General features: G+C 36.6%; 1 protein-coding gene and 1 pseudogene across 5 annotated transcripts in view; both read left to right on the top strand.

Annotated features, from left to right (window-relative positions):
- The window catches only part of SSH2 (slingshot protein phosphatase 2), a 223245-nt gene that overhangs the window by 141273 nt on the left and 61290 nt on the right, over nucleotides 1-20682 (top strand). The gene's annotated exons all lie outside the window — the stretch shown is intronic.
- LOC120621226 (uncharacterized) lies at nucleotides 14895-15013 on the top strand (annotated as a pseudogene).

The following is a 20682-nucleotide window of genomic DNA, read 5'->3' as shown; positions in this document are numbered from 1 at the left end:
GGTTTAAAAAATTAAAAATTTCAAAACAGCATCAGCAGAGCCTTAAACCACATGTGGGCCCCTCCAACCACTGACCCTTTCAACTGCATAGATGACACATCCATGAACCTGGCCCTGACTGTGGGATATGAAATTAAATAGACATGAAGTTGATCAGAGCTTTGCTGCTTATTCACATGTATCTTTCTGACCCTGTGTTCTCTCTTCATTATGTATCTTCCTATTCTCTTTTTCCTGTTCTGTTCTATTCTTTCACCAAAGTTTGAGAACCTATAGCAAAGAATTAAGAATAGGTATACTTCTACCCATAGTCCATGTGAGCACATTCTGGAATATTTCCTTCCATTGGGCTGGTAAAACAAAGAAGATCAGGATTTCTTTAAGGAAAGGTAATTAATTGATTGAACTAAAAATACAAATTCTGTGTTATAGTTTAAAAAGTGTTTTCACAACTAATATAATAACAATGATACTTTTGAGGCAGTATTTTACCCCTCATGTTATAGAGAAGAAAATTAAGCCTCAGAGAGGTTAAGAAATTTTTTTAAGATCAGCTAGCCGGTAAGTGAAGTTCAAGCCCATCTCTTCTGATGCTGTGCTTTCTCACTACTTCATTCTGCCTCTAGGTTCTTCAAGACCAAGGATAAGGTGACAGTAACTTGCTTTCTCAAGATTAATCTGTTTTAGAGAATTTTCTACCAATTTTCCAAGAGTAACTGCTGGAATTTAATCAATATATGCAACAAGTTTTTACCTCTGTTAATTCCTATAACCCTTGCAATTAAACCCCATATAATAATATTTCAGCATCATTTTAAAGGAAAGAGATTGAGGTTCAGAGATAAAATGACTTGTTCAAGGTTCTGTAATAAGTGCAAGAGCAGTGACTGAAATCCAAGCCTTATTACTTTATGCCCATGCTTTTGTGCTATGCTATGTTTGCCTCTAATTTCATATCTCTACTTAGTAAATATCTATTCATTCACTTATTGATCATCTAACAACGTTCTAGGCACTGGGAATACATCAATGATTCAAAAAGACTCAGCTCTTAGAACTTACTTTCCAGAATGTAAAATAAACTATTATAAATAATCAGTTGATGATATTGCTATACAGGAAAAATAAATCAGTACAAAAAGATGGAAAGTAAGCTGGGAGTTGGGGGTGCTATTTTAGAGAAAATGATCAGGAAACTAATTGTTGTTTAAACCACAAACTGAAGTGTAGACATTTGGTATAAATGTGTAAATCAGTTTTAATATAAACAATATGAGGCCACTGCATTTATGGACATAATAGTGATAGATGAGGGTTGTAAACTGTTATAAACATTAACCTTTATGATAAAATTTACACCTAGCATTTAACCTATTTTCCCATGTAGCATGGATCATAAAATCATAAGATTAATGAAACTCTAAATGTAGTCACTTCCTTATGCTGAATCACCCCATAGAGCAATGTTTAATGTATTGGTGATCTTAGATTTCTCACACTCTTAGAAAATAAGTACTGTAATGGCATAGTACATGAAATGGTATGCTCTGGGTAGCTGTTAAATTTTCTAGAGCATCCAACAGATTTAGGACATGTAAAATCTCATCTGCTAGTCAGATTTCATTTTAATAACTTTCAAAATCTTGTTCAAAATCCATTATTGTATTGAAATTCTGTTATATCCAGTATTGCAGGGCTTCAGTAAGTGAACTTTCACCTAATGCTTGGGCATCTGTATAATATAAACATGTTTATTGTAGAGGAATTTTCAGAAATAGAGAAAGGAGGCGGCATGATGGGACAGGTAAAGGATCTTTTCATGGGATTTGCCTCTTATGTACTTTAGAATGGCAAAGGCCAAAGTATTAATAGATCTTTAGAAAGTCCTAACCCTTATCTAATTCATGTGTGTTTCCTCTGGTTTCAAATTTAAATCCAAGCATCAATCATTCAGTGTTGTTTACCTCTTGTGAAAGCTGCATTGTTATCTGCTAAAAAATGAGGGGATAGTTTTAGGGACGCTATTCATTCCCAGCAGCCCATAGTTTTTTTAGGGTACTTAACAGGTTCCTTTAATCTAGAGTTTTAGATTAAAGTTTGTGAATGAAATCATATGCAAAGTGATCTATGTATGATTAGTACTTTTTTTTTCTGGAGGAAAAGTCCCATAGCTTTCATCAAATTATCTAAGAAATCTAATAACCTTCTCCCTCAACTCCCCTTCCCCCAGATTAAGAACCTGAAATAGATTGTTCCAGGAATTTGATTTAGAAATTAAGTAAACCCTTTTTGAGCTTTTCGAGATTCATTTACCCATTCTTAAACAATCACTCATGATTTCCCCACACTGATTTTGAGCTAACAGTTTATCTCTATTAAGAATTAAGCAGCCTTTTGAATTCTCTCTCGTAATAATCTTGGAATAAACATTCTAAGAATGGTACTTATTTAAGGAAAACTTGGAATATTACTGTAAATCTTGGATATTTGTGTCCTTAGCAAATAGCCAGAACCTATGTCATGAGTGTACGAAGAAGCAATATTGTGGTAAAGTAGTTCTGGTACTTTGAACTAGGAAGGCAAAAATGACAAAGTTGTTACTGTATTGAAGAAAAAAGTGAGGAATTAGGAGAATTTCTTTCTTTCTTTTTTTTTTTTTTTTTGAGAATTCCTAATTGCATTTTATCCACATGCTTATCAATTATAAAGAGCTTGTTGGGAGGGGACTATTACCCTGGGCTTAGGCATTTAGTGTAATGAATGTGTAATTCAGTTGTGCACTGAGGGTCAAGAATTCTCCAACCCATTAAACCATTCTGTATTATTAATATCAATTTCTGCAGGCTACCATGAACAGTTATGAATTTTCAAAAGTGTGAACTGTCAAGTTTTATGTGCCATTTTTGCTTTCTTGCCATCTTATATTATTTATTTATTTAGACCTTAATCCAATGCCTGTTTGCTCTGGCAAAAAAAATTCTGGGTTTTACATATAAAGCCTTGAGAAAACTCAGACCAATGTATCTCTTTTAGAAATTAAACACTCTATTAAAAAAAATTATTTATTTTAGAATTTTTTTTCTCCAAGAGGATTATTTGAGTTTTTCACTGTCCATTAATATTTAGATATAGGTGTGTTTTTTTTACTAAGTATGGTTTTAATGCAAAGGAAACAGAAAATGGGGTTTTTCAAAATTCACTCTTAAAAATGTTAAACTATTTTTGTAGCTTTTAGTTTAGAAGTAAATATTGGAAAATGAATATACAAGTATAGTGTATACAAGTATGTAGTATATAAACTGTATACACTATACAGTTTAGTTGTTTTCTCTTTGGTAACTATTGTTTAAACATGTTACTGTAGAAATGTTAAAATATATTATGAAGAGAAAAAAACAACATTCAAAATGTCTTTTTAGCATTGACTATTAATCTGAAAAAATGTAAAGCAGATTCCATAAGCCTCTTCAGTGACACTAGAAAAACTTTGGGAAAACATCCAACATCTGCTTATCTTTCCTGCAGTAGAAATATTCATAATTGCAGTATGCAGTTTCCTTTGAATGAAGATAAACAGATTTCTATTTGTTATACTTAAATGTCAGAAGTATGTTTACCACATTCTTTAAATGTATTTAATTTTTTTCTCCTGACAGTTGGGGAGGTACTAAAGACATATTATTATTATTAGGGTTTTCTTAGCTTTCTCTTGAAATAACTCTGCTTTTTCCCCACTTGGATCTTCCTTTGTTGGATGCTGGGTCCTGGAGGCTGTCAGCTAGACACTGCTGAAGGACTCTACCCAGTCAGACCCTGGTGTTTTTGATATAATGGTGATTCTGGGTTGAAACCTGTTTGTTCCAGTACCTAGGAGACTAACCTGCTGAATATTTTACCCTGTTGACCTGGGCAGCTCTTTGTCTCTGGCTAAGGCATGGCAGGCAGTCCTGGCAAGTGAGTTACCTAAAAGATATTCACTGCTTTGCTTTAGTCATGACTGTACCCCACTTAGGTGTGGTAGAGATTGCTCTATACATACTAGTGATTATACATCTATTCAGAATGAAATAAAATTGAGCATTGATTGTTCTATCGGTTGCCGAGAAATGCATTAATATCCTTTTTTTTTTCTTTTTTTTTTTTGTTAGTGTCTTTCACCCTTGGCTGAGGTAATAACCTCACTGCTGTGATCCTAAGCCTTGGACTAAGTCTCCTATCTTTAATGGGGGTATGCATACCTAGTCTAAATATAGTGAAGTGTGGACTTGGCTAATGTGGAGAGGGACAGTAGAATGACCTTAGCCGGTCTTCATTACTAGTATTACAATTTTATTTAAAGAAATAGGAACACTGTTAGTTCCACTTTATAGGCTGAGGTACTCTTTCCAGCTGCTTAGCTTCCTCAGGTAAAAAAGTTTTCTGCAGTAAACCAAAAAATTATTTTAAAAGCTAAAGCAGATCACTTCAGAAAGAAACCAGGAGTTCGTTTCATGTGAAAACATGTATAGAGGGTGATTTCTTTTTCTGCTTCATTGACTAAAAGTTAACATTTATTCAGAATGTAAAGGGAAAACCTAATAACTTTAGAATAATAACTTGCATTTGTATAAAATTGATACTTACTATTTTCTAGAAAGCTTCCACAAACTTTGTCTACTAAGAAGAAAGGATATTTTATCCCTAAGCATATGAGACAAGGTAGATATTAACTAATCCTATTTTACAGATGAAGAAATTCAGGTAAAATGACTTTCTAGATGGCTAAATCAGTAATATGGCCAATACAGGTGATTCTAGTATACTTAACCTTTTAGCACAGGCAGCCAGCCTTCTTTTACCTTTTATGAGTGTAAAACTATCCAAGCAGCCTTCCCATCCCTTTCTTTTTCAATTGACCAACACTGGGGTGGGGGAGTAGTGGGGAATTTTTGTGTGTTTTGGAGGTTTTTTTGTTTTTGTTTTTTAGAAAAAAAAATTTCTGGTAGAAGCAGGAATCCAATGAAGAAATTAACCATTTGGTTATTGAACATAAACCTATATGGTTTAACAGTCACATTGGCCGAGTAGCCCAGCCCATTGTGACATAACCTTTAGAGGCCTTTTTGAGAGTTACTTCTTCTGCTATGATAAACCTAGTTAATATTTTTTTCTGGTTAATATTTTTTATTAATACTATAGAAATATGGTGATCTCATCTTGAACTAATAGAATACTTTTAAGAATCCTAGTGATAATCTTTTTTATAAAGCTTAACAGTTTATAATATTACATGAAGAAATTGAGATCTGGTTCATTAGTGACAGAGCAAGAACTCCAGGTCATCTGACTGTCAGTTCCATGCTCTTTCCTCTCTTCTTGTTTCCATGCAGCAAGTGAGATGCTACTTTTCTCTTTTGTGAATAGAGAATCTGTCTAAAGTCCTAAAACTGACTCAAAGGCACCCAGCCATAGGTAAAGTGGGATTAGAAAACCCAGGTCAGTTGAGTCCTGGCCACGTATGTACCAACTGTTTACTTGCCTTCCCCTGAGTCAATGAAAATGTGATCCAAGAACTAGAAGACTGTGTAAGGTTTGGTACAGCCACCTTACATTTTTCATCATATTTTACTCTAACATCTCATTTAGTGTTATGATCCCATTTGTAGACAAGAAGAAGCAGAGTTAGTTGCCTATTGTAACATGGCAACCTTACTTAGATTTAGATATATATTGAATCAGATATTCCTCAGATTTAACTCTAGTCCTTTCCTCTGGATATCCTGTGGTTCATCTTTTTAAATTCTCCAGCAGCTGTTTTACACAACTACTGATTTTAGAGATGGGGAAATTATCTATGAGAACTGTCTTATAGATAGTCTTTAATAATGGGTAACTTAATTTAACTGAGAACCAGAAAGATTTAGCATTACTCGCTTAGCATTTCTTCACTAATGTGCTTTTCTAATGTAATGCAGATGAATTAGTAAAATTCAGTTGCTTGCTTTTGACCGAAGTTGGTCTCAAGTTTCTAATTCATCTCTTGTTAGTTATTATGTTCAGACAACTAAGCTTTATTTCTTTATGACTGGTTTAAAATGGTGGTTTCAAAACTTAGTTGCATCATCTTTCATTTAACTTGAGCCTTGACTACTTATCAGTATATTGTCATATCCGTTGAATAGGGCTTAAGGAAGGAGGGAAGTCTTATGTAAAAGCATTCTCTACAGCTGTTCGTCCTTGATGCTTGAAGTTTGGTGCCTGACAGGAAATGATATAGACGTGTGTGATAACAAAGTGACACAAGGAAGAATTGCCTAGCTTGTGCAGGATGATTGGCTGTTAGCTGGCAGATAGGTTCAGGCAGATTTGATCTCCAAATCTGAGGATTAGCAAAGAATAACTTAAGAGAATATTGAGATAGTAGAGGAAAACCCTATTTTGAGAAAAGTTTGGACAAAAGCAAGTGGTGTGAAAGTTAATAGCCGTGTAAATAGACTTCTTTTTGACCCTCATGCCTGAGTGTTAAAGGGAAGGGTCTATCTGAAGAGTCAGGAAGTATGAAGAAAAAGATGTTCTTTGAGTACACGGAGTTTGCACATATCAAGACTTTTTCTCAGGTTTTTCTTACAATTTTTACCAAAAAGTAATATAGATATCCCCCCAAATATCCGTCTTTTCTTTATTCCCATTAGCAGATCAGACCACCCTTCTCCCTTACTTGGACTCCTCAAGTAACATCTGTCTCTCCTTTTCTAAGTCTTGGCCTTTTCCAGTCCATTCTCCATACATACTGTAGTTGGAGGAATCTTTCTGCAAATGCAGACTTTGATCTCTGTTATCCTCAGAGTAAAGTCCAAATTCTTTGGCAAATCATATGAGACCCTTCAGATCTTTACCCTGCTTACCTCTCCCCATCTTTACTGTGGCCCTTCTTCTACTCTTTTCCATACAGTAAGATGTTAGTAGTTTGGGTAGCATTATCCTAACAAATGTGTATATATATACAAATTATCAGCTTCGCTGTCATGTTAGCAGTAAAGGGAGCTCATATACGACCTAGAAGAGGCTAATGTGCCTGAACAAGAAATTGCTAAATTTTTTTGTAGTTGACTTGCCCAGAAGACAGATGTAGGATAGTAATCCATACAACACACCCAACTTCTCAGAAAAAGGAAGTTCACAACGGAATACCAGATTGACCTTTTTGAGAACTTTGCAAGTAAGTTTAAAGTTCTTTTGTGAATAAAAGTTCCCCACTGGCATAAGTCATGATTGAAGGCTGCAAACAAGAACAAGTAAGGCAGCCTCTCCCTGTAGTTTGTGTTGTATACATGTGGGCTTACACAACAGCCACATGAACAAAGAAGAGGTTTTAAATGACTTTCATATTTTATTATTCTCTGAAGTATGCTTGAGTCTTCAGAACCATCCCTGTTATTTTAAGATCACCTGTAGATTGGGCACTATATAAAGCAGTGTGAAGGCACTCTCCCTTCATTGCCTTATACAGAAAAAGCATACAGGATAGACCTAGGAGTATTCATCTCACTAAACAGAAAGTTTAACATACACCAAAGCAAGACAGTAGAACAGATGAACAAGTGTGTGTATTTTTGCTTTTACATGAATTTTTTCTGTACATGATAAGCATTTTTATTTAGAATTGGAATAAGAAGTGGAGAGTAGCTCACTCTCCAAAATCTGAGTGCTTCCCACTCAGATTTTTATACAGTAGGTTATCTCATCTCCCGCGGAGATAAGCTCTCTGCAAAGAGCTAAGTGGCACTGCTGACAACCTCAGCAGTCACTTGAGTGGAGACATTTGGGCAACTTGAGGCCCCCTTGTTTGAGTAGTAGATATTGCTAATGGCAAAGCATTTGGGGCAAAGGTGGCTCATAAATGAGGAACTTAATCTAAGAAACTGTTTCTCAGACCTAAGGGTTTTAATTGTTGGTTTCTTCACAGCTCACTTTCTCTCAGGCCCCACCCCTCACTTTGGAGAACTTGTTGACTACAGCTTTACTTTTTTCAAGTCTTGCACAAAGGCAGATGTCTCTGAAAATGCAGCTTACGCAAAACATCTGTGTGCTTGACTCGGTTCCCACGGTGTGTTTTCCTGTACTGCTCCCTCCTGCTTTTTGGTCCTTTTTAAAAATTGAAAACACAATATAACAACATCATGGAAAAGAAATTTGCAAAAAAGAAAAAAACACCCACAGTGCCACTTTCCTTACTAATATTGCCATTTCTACTCCTACCATATTACTTTTGATTCTTCACTTAGCTTTTTGCCTGTTTATATTATTTTTCTTAAGCAGAAGTTCAGACATTTTGTCATCCAGCCACTTCCCTGTTTTTTTCCTGATTCTGGCACCATCTTTTGGTTTTTGGTCTTGAGTTACCGAAAGGGCTTTGCAGCTTATCAGCATTTTGTCATTGAGTCCTGATTTTATTTTCCTTTTCTAGACCCTAGTATTCTAGTTTTCAGAGTATAGCTCAGATGCAACCTTTATTTTTAAAAGTAAGACATATATACGTGTAGGATTTTAAATTTTCTTATCATTTAAAAATTGGTGTTTTAAATTACACTGACTTTCCAAACACATTACTGTGCCCACCCCAGGGCAGCCTCATGTAGAAAAAAAACATGTCTACAAAGTAGAAATAATGACTTGCTGCATTAAATATACTTACTAAAATTTAAGGTAAGCATGTGAAAAATAGAAATAGAATGTATATTTTTTTACCCTAATAGATGAAAAGAAAGGAAACATACAAGAAAAATAAAAGCAGGATAAATAGAAAACACAGAATTAGTCCATGTATCAGTATTATAGTAAATATAAATTTATCAATTTATACAACCAAAAGGAAAACCCATATCTACACTTTTTTGCCCTTTCTTTGTTGCAAGCCTCACCTTTCCCTGGTTAATCTTGTCAGTAGCAGTGCTGCACTTGTAACTGGCTGTCTACTTATCAGAGCTGTCTCACATTTTGGTTTTTTTCTAGTGGTAAATAAGTCCACATCTCTGCCTCATTATTTTTCCTTTCTTGTTTGACAAGAAAAGGAACAAAATGAACTGTGTCTTCTCATTTTGGTAGATTGTTTAGATGTTGAGTATCTTCAACCACCTTCCTTTTAGAAACCATGGTCCCTTGAGGTTAGACATTTAAAGAGTGGACCTCTGTGGTGTGTAGGGTTTCCTGATGACTAAGGAAGTCTGTAAGACTTAATGTATAGCCACACTAGCTGTCTATTGCCATGTGAGAAGATATTAGACTTTCCTTAGGATTGCAGCTTTCCTTCTAATCATTGTACAGAAATTTTGCCTTTGGCAGTTAAAATTTCCTTTTGTTCTTTATGTTTTCCTGTGTCATATGTTGCCTTTTGGGGTAGTTTATAGGACCTAGTTCAACCAGTAACTAAAAACAATTTAGGCAGCAAGTGTGGGATTGTACTGCAATGTTTGTTCCTACATTGGAGCAAATATATGATGTTTTAACTTCTTTTCCTCCAGAAAGTTTAAAACACATATGAAATTTAAATTTATTCTTGGATCATTTTGATTTGAATATTTTCCTCTTTTTTCCAAATCCTGACTGAAATGTTTGGAAGTCTCATTGCTTCACATCGTACTCTAGAGTATTGCAAAATATTATGTGTGATCTATTTGTCCCTAGCTGTCTGATTTGTTAGGAATACTATCTGGAAAATAGAGGGGAAAGTGCTGTGGGGTCATTGCTTTGTCATAAATTTATCTTAAAATGTACATTTAGTGATTTTGAAAAGTAAATTATTCAACATTACATCTGGCACCAAGAAAGTTTAATAAATTAAATTTGCAGTGAACCAGTAGAATAAATTTTTCATGTGTCTTAGTGGTGTAATTCTGAAATGATCGTGTAAGGGGGAAGAGAGTAGGAAGTAAGGAACACTGGGTTGGTTAAAAATGAGTTAATTAAGGCCTGCAACTGACACTTGCTTTCTCTTTTTCCCTTTTCTTTGACAACTCATTAAATTGTCCTTTGAACTTTACCTTTTGCTATTTATTTTCTTTTTCTAATCCTCTTCTTCCTCCTGCTCCTCCATCATCATCAGCAGCATCATTATTATTATTATTTTGCGAAAATTAACTGCTTCTGTATGTGACCAGACCTAAGCACTGGCAGCAGTGTTCCTCCTGGATTTCTTTATGCTCTAGGACAGGGCCAAGAGGATCTGTACTATGAATTAAAACAATTATAAATATAAGGATTTTCCCAAGCACTTTAAAAGTCCAACAGTGCAGTGATAGTAAAGAAAACCAGGCAGTAAATTTAAGAGAGATTTAATGTATTTTGCCATGCCTATGTCTTGTCTCCTTGGTTTGATATTTGAAAATTAATATCTTTGAGGGACTTTTAAGAGTGCCTGTTGGCAAATTATTTCATTTTCTTTGCCTAGTAAGGTAGAAAAACTGTAGAAGAAATGGTTTGATAAGTAATATTGGTAAACTAGTGTTTTACAGACCAGATTAAGTTTTTGTGGCCAGTGAATTTTAAGAATTTATTGTAAGGCTGCAGTAAAGTAGTGCTGAACTGACTCAATTTAAAAACAAACAAACAAACAAACAAACTTGGTTTTCTAATATTGAGAATTCCCTTAGAACCTTATTGGTACCCTGGTGGTTAGGCTACAGTGAGACTGCATTGTGCAGAACAGGCAAAGACTCCAGACTGCTAAAGAAATCATGGAATAGAGTTTTTGTTGTTGTTGTTGTTGTTGTTTTTTAAACTTGAAAATAGGCCTCAGATTTGATCCCTGCTTTATCATACTGATTGTGTAGTTAGTAAGCATAGGCAAGTTACTCTCAAAACCTTTGTTTCCTCATTTATGAAATGGGAAGAATGACTTCTGTTCACGGAGTTCTGAGACAGTGATTGTAAAGAACCAGGCATCAGACCTGACCCAGAGTGGGTACTCAGTAAATGATAATTACAATGTCTCTTTTAAGTTTACTTCTTAGTGCTCAGAGCCAGCACCTAAGCACTTCCACCACCATCACACAACTCCCATTTTGATGGACATGCTATTGTACTAGATTCCAAGTTTTCACAAATAAAAATTTGTGAAATAGCAGTAAAGTTGTTGCCATTATCATCAACAAAATAGCTATATGTAGACGGCTGATGGTATGGGTCTGGTGCTCTAGTAATAGATCTGAGCTAGAGAGCCAATGCGGGAGTTTTGGCAGCCAGCCTCCGTGATGGTTCCCAATGATTCTTGCCTCCCAGTATTTATATCACTGTGTAGTCTCCTCCTATATTAAATAGGGCTGACCTGTCTAACTAACAGGATGTTGCAGAAAGTATGGTGTGTGACTTCCAAGGTTAAGTCATTGCACTTCTTCCTTGTTCTCTCTGGGATCATTTACTCTAGGGAAAGACAGCTCAAGTAGACCAGTGAAGAAATTTACATGGCATAGAACTGAGGCCTCCTATCAATAGCCATGTGAGGGAGCCACCTCAGAGAGAGATCTTCTAACCCCAGTCAAGACTTCAGATGACTGCATCCTGTTTAGAGACCATGAGCCAGAACCACTCAGCTAAGCTGCTCCTGAATTCCTAACCCACAGAACTTTTTTGTTATATTAGGCTTCTAAGTTTTAGGGTAATTTGTTATACATCATTGATAACTAATCGGGAGTCATTGTATATAGGATAGGGCATACGGATAAAGGCACCCAGTAGAGTATATAGAGAGCAAGAAGAGGAATGGTGAGAAATCATAGAAGACTACCTATATTAAATGTTGGCAAAAGAATAGGAGCCTACAAATGAAAATGTGATGGAATAGTCAGAAATATAAAAGGAATACTAAGAAAAATACTAAGAAGGTATAAGATTGTCAGTACTATCAAATGGTCAAGAAGGACTAGGATTGAAAAATGCCCATTGGATTTGAAAGACCGAAGAAAATCCAGTTGCACTGTATTGGAAGGTGAATTACAAGTTAGGAGACATTGAGACTTGTACCACTTGACCTATCTCTTTGATCTCATCTTCTACCACATGTTGCTGGCTCACTACATGTAAATGCTGTTGACCTCCTTGCTGTTTCTCAAACCAGCCAAGCACGCTTCTGCCTCAGAGCCTTTGCATATGCTCTTTGATGTTCTTTTCCCAAATAGCCACATGTTTCAGCCACAGAGATCTTCCTACAGTTCTCTGTTCACATGTCACCTTAATCAAAGAGACTTTCTATGACCATACCTTATGACACAAATATACACAGCACTCTCTGTCACTCTACTTTGTTTTTCTCCATAGCACTTAGCACTATATGATATCTAAAGGAACAACCACTGCTCATCTCTGGCCAGTTGTTGCTAGGTGTGAATGTGAACATATATGTTCAGATTTTCTCATCTTTCAGGAGAAACTGAAAATTCTGATTTTTAAGTACAATTAGTTGTAAATGGGTTTCAAAGTACTATGAAGGTCAGATAATAAGAGCAATGAGTAGGATAAGATAGAATACAGTATCTGGCAAAGGGGCAAAGGATATCAAACTGGGATGTTTAGAGAGGTTCCAAGTGAACTCAGTGTCTTAGAAGTTATGTGGGGGAGAGTCAGAAAGAAGAAAGTGATTTGCTAGTACATATTAAGGCTCCAGGTGCTAAATGAAGAACAGATACTGAGGTTAAGCTAAGACTGAAGGATCTTTGTCCTTTGGATCTATCACTTGGGAACTCACTGGCTGACTTAGGATGGGGAAGAGTTTCCGAGGAGTAGTGAGATAAAAGCAAGATGGCAGTGGGTAGAAAAAATGACTGGTGAGAGAACAAAATGGGGACAGCGAGTATAGATTTCTCATTAAAGAATTTCAGTAATATAGAGGATTTGGAGAGGAACATAGGATCAAGGACAGGTTTTATTTTAAGGATGTGCAAGAACAGACTTGAGCATGTTTCCAGGCTCTGGAGAAGCAGTCATTATAGAGAGGGATGGCTAAATGATAAAACCAGGAAATGAAAGAATGGGGTCAAGGACACAACTGAGAGGGTTGACTTTTGACAGCTGGAAGCATCATTCTCTCAGATTGGAAAAGGGAGATAAGTCTGCCCATGAGAAAAAGTAATTGAGAGAAATCACACCAGCTAGCCTCCATTTCCTTGATGTTGTAGAAGACCAGATTAAGTATGGAGAGTTGAAGGAAACAGGAGTTGGCGATGGGACCTGAGGAGAGTAGGAAGAGTTTGGAATAGCAAAGGAAAGGAGGAAGGGGGCTATTTGGAGGTGTTTGTATGGCCAGCTGAGCCAACTCAGTGTTGTTACTGTCACCTCTGACATCTTTGGCACTGAGACCATGAATGTGCTGTGGCATCCAGATGCATGGTTTTACAATCTTCACTGTTGTGCTGCCTTTCTTTCATTTATTCAATATATATTTATTGAACATCCACTTAATTTCAGGCACTGTGCTAGACGTTAGATATATAACACTAGGCAAGGCAGATATTCCCACTCAGTGAGCTTGCTGCTCAGACGATAATAAATAACTCATCAAATCCTATAATTTTAAGCTGTAGTATTATGAAGGGAACTTGGAAACAAAGAACAGATTGTAGGGAAACTTACAGTTAGGAAATAGAACATGGGACTAGGTTGGTTAGGGAAGGAAGAAAAACCAAAAAGGAGTTGATGGCTTGGAAGAAAATTGAGAAATCGGGGACTAGGAGTTTCTCTCAGGTTAAAAGAGAGAGTGAAGACATGAGTCACAAGAGATGGAGGTTGTAGTCAGCAGGTGAGAGTTTGGTTTCTGAAATCAAGTTCATCAAGATCTGATGCCTTCCAAAGGGACTCTGGGATTTAGAAGTCTAAATGGAGTCCAGCTGAGGATTTTTTAGGATTAGGAGGACGAGAAATTTGGGGGCAAAACCGTCAGATGTTCATCTATATAAACAATAGAATCTCTTAAGATTGTAGTAGGAATCAGAGTGAAAGTAGAGAAGATTGAGCAGGATAAGCGGTAAATAAAAGATAGTGCCAAGGATATCAGAAGATGACAGCAACTAAGACTAGAAGATGGCCTGAGCCTCACAAGAGGTTTTGCATAAGGGTGAAAGAGAAATGATCTAAAAGCAAAGTTTGACTTTTTGGCGGTACTTGAAAGCCCAACTTGCATTCCTTCTACAGGTGTGTTTTAAATACCTGGAAAGGCGATTGTTGAAACATGCAAATGAAATAATTTTTCAGATGTTGAACAGTTTTTCCGAGTTAATCCCCTTTTGTTTATTACCACCAACTATTTTTAAATTTGGTGCCAAGTAATGTTGGTCATGTCTCTTAGTAATCAATACATCCAGCATTTTAAATATTGAGAAAGAATTGTTCAGGTCTTTTTTTTTTTTTTTTGTCCAGAGAGCTTTTAAGTTTTATCTTTTTGAAATAAAAGTATTTAAGTCTAGAGTACAGGGCCACAGGACTGAGAAGCTTTGTTAATTCAAGGTATAAAAGAAATAGGCTCCTTTGAGCTGAGTTAGTTTCTCCTTTTCTTGAAGTTGGACCTTCTTGAAAACAAGACTCCCCACTACTGTCAGTCACCAGGAGGTCTAGGATCAGTTGTGCTGGGAAGTTGCCTAAGACCAAGATTGTCAATGAGCACCTAGGGGTTTTTGTTGGTAGTGGGGGGGGTAGGGGAAAGGGGAGGTGATTTTGTTCTTTTGTGGGGGCGTATTTTGAGATGGCTGCTGGAGATAAGGCTGAAGTTTGCTAGGGTAGCTGCAAATGGACAGAGTCTAGAAGGCAGATCTGGTCTCTGGTCTCAAAAATGTTTTGGGGCCAGGCTGCTCAATGTAAGTCCAGGAGTAGAAGATCTAGAAGATGAGTGTGCTCTTCTCAAAGGTATTCAAAAATTAAAATGATTTTACATCTGCAGCCATCCTACCCTGAACAAGCCCAATCCCGTCTGATCTCAGAAACTAAGCAGGGTCGGGCCTGGTTAGTACTTGGATGGGAGACCACCTAGGAAGACCAGGTGCTGTAGGCATAAAAAATTTTTTAAAAATAATAAATAAATAAGGAATTGTAAGCCGACAAGGTCCTTGCAATCTGTGAGGTCAACCAAGGGTTGCCTCACCCAAAAAATTAAAAAAATAAAATAAAATAATAAAATGATTTTACATCCATGCTGTTCTCACAAAATGTGCTGCATTAGGCCCACCTGCTACTAGTTGGAGCCCTGGCCTAGAGCCTCTCTAAGGTCCCTCCAGCTCTGACCTTTCATTATTTGGTTTTACTTTTAAAACCCAAACCAAAAGCTAAAAATTTTAAATCCCTGAAAGGAGGTCAAGTGGATGCGTGACCACGTAGCATCTAGTAGAAAGAAAGCCTTTTACTCTCAGAGAAGACTGAAGAGGAACCAAGGACTGGGCAGGCATCCACTTCTTTTCCCATGTAGGCTTTTGTGCCCTGCTGCCTAGGCCCCATGGTCTTCCTAATTTTTTGTTTTTGGATGTAGTTTTTGATATTTTTAAAAAGCGATGTTTATTATCTAACATACTTATTAAAGAATAACAAAAAAGAAGCAACTTTAGGAAACAGCATGAGAATATTTGCCTCATGGGAACATGTCTAAATCTTCCCCACTCATACCTGAACTTTGTCTTCAGGATGCTATGAAAAATAGAACAAATGTCACACCAGGCTTTACAGTGAAATCCTGCCTTTGTTCTCTTTAGATGAACTGACCAGATGTGTTTTTAACTGTTGGTTGCTTCAAATTATTAGGTTAGCAATATGTCCTGTTGTAGTAACATCTAACTCAGGATAAAGGGTTAAAGTGCTGCCCTGGGTGTCAGATGACATGGGGCTGAGTCTAGTCTCTGCTACAAGCAGTGTGACTTGGGGCAAGGAATGAAAGCCTCTGAACTTCACTCCATGTATCAGATTCTCTGTTGCAAGCTCAGAAATGAATTTTAACTATCTTAAGCAAAATATTTGTTAGAAGAATGTCAGAGCTCACTTAATAGATGGGAGGCTAAAATACCAAACTTTGAGAACAGGCAGGGACCAAAGACATTCAAGGAAGGCCAGGGAACAGGGACAGATTGGTCTGTACCTTGCCACTTTCCCCATGGTAAATGTGACCATTTCCCCACTGTCGCTGTTCCCTTGGGCCACTTGCCTAAGATTCAGTGGAGAGTTTCCAACCGGCCAGGCTTAAACCACTTGCTAACTTCCTGCAAGGCGCTTTGCAGTTCCAGAGTTGGAGGCCACCAAAAACCGTGCATATTTGGGGGGATTCCCCAAAAGGGTGAAATTAGGGAGGAGAGATCTATTGCTGGACAGCCAAAAACAATTGTCAACTCAGATGTATCCCAGTCTGTAGAAATTGGAAGGTTGAATTGTATGGCCAGCAGTAAAATTATTGCTCCTGGATTATGTTTGTTTCTGAACGTTTCTAAAATGCACATGTTTGAGGCAAAAATGGAATCCATAGTTATAAGGTCATATCAGTAAATGATCATTCAAAATGAACAAATCAAAATTTCTGGGTTTTTTTTTTTTTCACATCTTATTTATGGTCTATAGGAAGATTAGTCCTATTGGAATTTGTCCCTCAGCCTTGAACAAACAGACCTTTTTGTTTTTCCTTCTTAGATTGTAGAAAGTAGGAAAGAGGAAAAACAAATAGCTTCATCTGAGGATAGTTGTGCAACAGTTTAAGTGGAAGATTAGCTGGAACTAAAATGGTCTGATGGTTATAGTTAATGAGTAAGAACTGGATTCTTAAGCTCTTCTCTACTTTGCCAATCATTGCTCTACTAATGCACCCCAGTCTCTACTTGTCTGCTGGCAGAAAGACAAGTAATTCTGCCTGGATTCATAGGCATATGTCTGGGAGTTTATGTCCTAGGAAAGGGGGTTCCAGGTATTGATTGCCATCCTAATATAGTCACTTGAACGTATGGCCATATATTATAGAGATGGGGGTGGGAGTGAGGATTGTTTAATTACAGGTAATAGTTTCTATCACATTTGGATTAGAATTTTCTCCCATTGTAATCTGAGTTTCTTTAAGATTACAGAATCAAACTTTTCTCACTATCTGGTATAGTGTGCTTTTGACTTTTGCAGCCATGTTTTATACATCAAACCACAATTACCTTTTCTTTCCTGTTTTTGGAGGTTTAGCCAGACTGTTTTAGTAGGCACTAGCATTGATAGCTCTATAGTCCTTTGGCCTCTGGTCTGATATTTGAAGCTTTTTATTATGAAATTTCCTTTTTATGTGTTTATGTTCACACTAAGTGGAGGCATGAACCCCTTTCCACCTAATGAGATTAACAGAAGCTTCATTAGTGTCTTTAGTTTGAAAATCAAACAACTAAATAAGCAGAGAAAGCTTATCAGGGCAGGGAGAATATTAGGAGGGTAGAAGGTATTTGAAAGTTTCCCCTAGATGAATATTCTTCAAGACAGAAATATAACAGTTTAGATTATGTTTTAGATTTGATTTAGTTTAGATTTAAATTTTACATATATTCCAGCCAACTCATCTTGTACAATTATATTGTGTGCAATCAATATTATTACACAATAATTTACCTCTAAATTTTGGTTTCAGGCAGAAATACCAAGCAAACTCAAGAGTTTGGCATTATAAACATTATAAACATAAAAACCTACTTCCTTCGTCTTGATGTTAAGATAAAAGTATTACACCCACTTGCTGAAACTTGATTTTCCATGGTAAATAATTTCTTCTTGTGTGTTGCATGTAAAACAGAAGAATGTCTCTCCAACTGACGTTCAGCAGTTTGGCCAGGTGTGTTGTTGCTTTGTTTTGCTTCCTTGGCCTACCTGCTGGTCATGGATGATCACCCTGGCCACATTCCTTAAAGATTATTCCAACCACAAAACAGTTAAGTATTTTCTTCCCTTAACTGACCTTTTCATCTATGCTTTGCCTGAGACGAAATTACCAGTTAACAAATTTCATGCTTTAAGAAGTGATTTTGATTGGGAGGAATTGGCACAGAGTGCTTCCCCAAATTTATTTAAAGCAGAGTATTCTTTCTTCTATTTTTGAGTCTAAAATGCTACTATCATTCCCAACAGAAGTTACAGTTCTCTCTCTACTGTCTAGCCCATCTGGATTCATCTCTCAGCCAGATGTTCTTCATTTCCTTTAGTATAGTCCCTCTGTTCATGGCCTTGATAGAGGGAACAAAAAAGGAATGAGAAGAGTTGAGAGCTGGATGGATTTCAGTTCTTCTCTCACTTCTGTACTCTGCTTTTAAATTCTGTTCAAAAGCTCTGTAAGGAGACACATATTTCATCTTCTATAAACTATATCATGAAACTAGAACAGCACAGTAGAAAATGATTCAGAGCATGAACTTTCAAGTCAGACCTTGGTTTGAGGCCTTGCTCTGAAAATTACTAGCTGTATGATCTTGGGCAAATAACTTATGATCTCTGAGCCCTGAGTCTCTTACACATAAGTTGAGGGTAAAAAAAATAGTACCTGCTTCATAGGAATGCTGTGAAGATTAAAAATGTAAAGCGCCTAGCTCAATGCCTAGCATATAGTAGGCATCTAATTAAGTTAGCTGTTGCTAGCTGATTTTATATATCTAACTGGAGATGAGTTTCTCTTTGTTGAGCAAGTGATCTTATGGCAAGAGAGGAATAGATTTTCAATTGTATTCTGATAAGGGTGACAACTTTACTGTCGCTGTGATAGAAAGATGATCCCGTGTCATTTTATCAAGCAGCTAATTTCTCTCCATTTTTAGATCGAGAATGATATTCTCTTTATCTTGTGTTTTCCTTAATATAGGATTTTTAAGTCCTTTTGGGTTTGCATTTAACTTAGACATCTGTAATCATGCATGGATGGCTCCGTAGAATTTACTGGAGAAGTCCTATTTTGGATCCAGACTAGAGAGAACTAGTTAATTAAGAAAAAGTATAAAAGTTTTCACCTGACATAAATTTTTCATTAGAGACCAACTCTATGCCGATTGAATCTTCGGGCCACTGTTTCAGAAAGACTAATATTTACATAAATTAATCTCTTGCTATTCTAGCAAGATATACTAAGCTTTCCCCTTACACTGAAGTATGTGTGATTAAATTTGCATATAATTTTCATATGCAAATAAAGCATTTAATTTTCAAGTTGAATTTGATCCACCTCAACTCAGGAGGTTGTGAATTTGATTTTTTCACTTCCATGCTACTGTAATGCCATCACATTTTTGATAGCATTTATAGAGTTTTGACATTTTATAAGAGATTTTTGTAATCTGCCACATTCATTCCTTGTGACCAACAGTATATACCACTTGTGTGATAACTCGAGAGTCATAATCTGAGGTTACAAAATAAAGAGGGTTAATTGTATCATGTAGAGTGTGTCTGCTATGACTCTGTGGGACCCTATGCTGCACCTAGGGCCGTCTCCTGGCTCAGCTAGATCTGTTGTGCACTGTTTTATCACAAAAGTTTATTGAGAATTGTGTAGATGATTCAAATAGAAAGGCATCTTTTCCCTTTGCCGCATGTGAGTTTGACTTCTGGTCTTTCTCTTATAAACAGAAATTTTCTAGGTAACTTTGAGTTAACCAAAGGCCCTTGTCCACTCACCCAATCCTCCCCTTGTGAAAGCACTACATGCATTTTAAAGCATACTTAGATATGCTTTAAAGCAAAAGCAATAAGTGTATCTAAGAACAGTATTACAGAACTCCAAAAACCAGGAAGGTAGTTTTTAAACTAGTATTTGTCAAAGAGAAACTACTTCTCTCAGTAAAGGAGTGACTGAAGTATGCCTGGTTGTTTTCAACTCTTAACAAATATACTTCTTTTGTAGATGTAGAGACTACTTTGTTTACAGGAAACCAAAGTGCCCGCAGCTGTAACTTTGTCTGGTGATAGGTAGAATATTTAGCCTTTATTTTTAAAATATTTTCATTTACTAAAGCAGACAGTTGCTGTGTTGGCAGAAGTGTGAATTTCATTTCCTGTCTGTGGTGTACCCCACTCATCCTGTCACTCAGACATTTTGTTTTAGGTTGTTCCCGTAATGTGAGCGACCCACAGCAGGGGAACATGTGCATACCACGAATGTAACAAGAGACAAGACTTGTGCAACAGACCACAAGAAGAGCGCAATGCTTTATTTAAAGATGAAAACAAAACAACATAAAGGCAGCCCCTCCCAGCCAGCATACAAATTTTAAAGTGGTGTCTGTGGATTCTTACGTTTATTTTTAGAAGCCATGTTCCAATCTCTTTGGCAGGTTACCTCAGAGGTTTATCAGCTTCATGCCACTTGATTAAAGGATAGAATTGAGTCAGCAACTGACAACATTAGCGAGGTGACTTAATTTCATTTGCTAGTTAATTTATTATCAAACATTTATATTTTATTGTCTGTTACTCTGCCACATATGTTGAGTTCTGTAACAATAATTTTTTACATGTGAGATTACAGGATTTCCATTTTCTTGTCTTAAATTACAGTTCCTGCTGTAGTGATGAGACAGATATAACAGTGTGGGAAAAACCATGGCGTGAATGAATTCGATCATCAAATATCTATTGAGCGCCCGATATGTACTTGGCACTATTTCCAGTGTTGTGGATACAGTGCTGACCAAAATAAAATCCTTGTTCTTCGTGAAACTTATATTCTATTATAAGAAG

This window comes from Pteropus medius, unplaced genomic scaffold (genome assembly GCF_902729225.1).
Source record: "Pteropus medius unplaced genomic scaffold, Ma_sr-lr_union100, whole genome shotgun sequence".
In the NCBI taxonomy this organism is placed as follows: Eukaryota; Metazoa; Chordata; class Mammalia; order Chiroptera; family Pteropodidae; genus Pteropus; species Pteropus medius.
The sequence above is the reverse complement of the archived record's forward strand: the minus strand, read 5'-3'. Positions and strand labels throughout refer to the sequence as shown.